The sequence below is a fragment of the Suncus etruscus genome, chromosome 16 (genome assembly GCF_024139225.1).
Source record: "Suncus etruscus isolate mSunEtr1 chromosome 16, mSunEtr1.pri.cur, whole genome shotgun sequence".
NCBI classification, from domain to species: Eukaryota; Metazoa; Chordata; class Mammalia; order Eulipotyphla; family Soricidae; genus Suncus; species Suncus etruscus.
In genome coordinates, this window is record NC_064863.1 from 85,203,460 (window position 1) to 85,205,899 (window position 2,440).

At 44.1% G+C, this 2,440-nt stretch overlaps 1 non-coding gene across 1 annotated transcript; it reads left to right on the top strand.

The window, feature by feature from the left end:
- The first annotated feature begins 1,524 nt into the window (after positions 1–1,524).
- On the top strand, positions 1,525–1,632 carry LOC126033000 (U6 spliceosomal RNA). Its single transcript, XR_007504157.1, has one exon. It is a non-coding gene; the product is annotated as a U6 spliceosomal RNA (small nuclear RNA).
- The last annotated feature ends 808 nt before the right edge of the window (positions 1,633–2,440 follow it).

Consider the following 2,440-nt stretch of genomic DNA (forward strand, 5'->3'; position numbering starts at 1 on the left):
CGTAGTGGCCAACCTCAGGCAGTGCAGCTTCACTGGACCCTTCACCCTCACACAGAGGAGCAGAGCCTTCAGTTCCAGGTCTCCCCTGAGCTTCCTGAGACTGTCCTCCCACTGTGGTGGCTCTGTCCTGGTTTACCAAATGGCCCTAATTTATTTTGTTGTGTTTGTGTTTGTGTTTGCATTGTTTTATATTGTATTGTGTTGTATTGTGTTGTGTTGTATTGTATTGTATTGTATTGTGTTGTGTTGTGTTGTGTTGTGTTGTATTGTATTGTATTGTATTGTATTGTATTGTATTGTATTGTATTGTATTGTATTGTATTGTACAAACAGTGCCAGGAGTACATGTACAGGATAAATGGGTGAAAGATGTCCTCTACCACTGAACCACATTCCAGATCCTCAATTTGTTGTTTTAATTTCTTAGGCTACTCCGAGCTCAGGTTCCTTACTCTTAGCTCTGAGCTCAGGTTTATTTAGTCCTGGCTCTAAAAACAGGGATTAAGTTTTGGTGGGGTTTAGGTGACCATGATAGATACTCAGACAGTGGCTTGTACGGCAATTAGCTGCTCAGTTGTACTATTGTTTCTGACCCCAAAAATACCAAAATAAATTTAAAGGCAGCGGTTGTGTAGGATGATTTCAAAGACTGGGGTTTGCATGCAAGAGTACCATACACAGCATCATATGGTACCCCACCACCATTACCAGGGGGACAAATTTTAAAAATCTCAGAACTCGGGGTCAGAGAGATAGCACAGCGGTTATGGCCATTTGCCTGGCACGCAGCTGATCAAGGACAGATCTGGGTTTGTCCCAGCATCCCATATGGGTCCCCCGAGCCTGCCAGGAGCGACTTTTGAGCACAGAGCCAGGAAAAACATCTGAGTGTAGTAGGGTGGCGGCCCAAATAAAACAAACAAACAAAAATCTCAGGAACTCTTGGCCCTAGGAATACTAAGGATGCGAATACGAAATAGTCACTTGGGTGAGAAATCATGCTCAGAATGTGGAGTGGGATGCCCTTGTGTGGCATCCCTGAGCACTGCACCATCACCTTTTTAGCCGTAGAGGAGACAAAGACAGATTCCCAACTCTCAGCTCTCTACAGTCTCGAAGAACCCTTCACCTGCACACAGAGGAATGGGGGCTCTCAATTCCGGGATCCTCCTGAACATCCTAGTATTGTCCCTTCCCTGTGGTGGCTTTACCCTGGTTTACATAAAGGTTTACATACATATTTATTTTATTATTTTAAACAGTGCCAAGAGACATGGGTGAGACCATGTACTCTACCATTAAGCCACATTTCAGACCCTCAACTACTTATTTTAAAATTTTAGGTCACTCCCAACTATGCTAGGCTCACTTCAGGCTCTGTGCTTAAGGGATCACGGGGGCAGAGAGATTGGGAGACCATATGGGGTGTAGAGAATAGAGCCACAGTCAGTGGTGTGTGTGGCAATTGCCTCTTCAGCATCACTATAGCTCTGACCTAAAAACACGTCAAAAAAAACTCAAAGGGTGCTCGCTTCTGGCAGCACATATACTAAAATTGGAACAATACAGAGAAGATTAGCATGGTCCCTGCGCAAGGATGACACGCAAATTCATGAAGCATTCCATAATATATAAACCTCAAAGGGGGGCCAGAGCAGTGCCACGGAACAGTAAGACGTCTGTCTGCCTTGCAATCACTAGCCTAGGATGGGACCATGGTTCAGGCCCCCAGCGTCCCTGATGGTCCCCCAAGCCAGGAGCTATTTCTGATCTCATAACCAGGAGTAGCCCCTGAGCAACACCAGGCGTGGCCCAAATAAACCAAAAAAAAAAGAAAAAAAAACTCAAGGAAGAGGATAGGGTAATGACTCTAAGGACTTAGATTTGCATACAACTGTCCCAGGTTCCATCCACAGCATAATCTCTCTGCAAGCACCATTGGGTGAGACATAAAAAGAAAAAATATTTTTATAAACTCTTTGCCCAACACACCAGAATTCCCATCTCAGTAAGCACTGATCCAGAAGAAAAACACAGGAACAACATTTGGGGGCAAAAAAATAAAGAGAAAGGATGGATATAACATACAATTCAAGCAACAGAATTTAAGTCCCACCAAGCCATATTAGACGATCAAGGAGAGACTGGTACCCTGAAAATCAGTTTCTCAAGCACCCTATCTCACTTCTTTTCCCTCCTTCACATGAGGCTTCCTCTCCGGCCATTAAAGCACAAAAAATAGAAAAAGCTAGGCAGTGGCACCCCATAAAAAAAAATATACTGTTTCAGAAGGCTGGTCATTAAAAGAAACCATCATTCAGGAGGAAGATAGGACAGACAATCCATGCTACTACCATGGGTACAACAACTAAGAAGTCTCAGTAGTGGGGGGCCAGAGTTGATAGCACAATGATAGGGTGTTTGCTTTGCATGCAGCCGA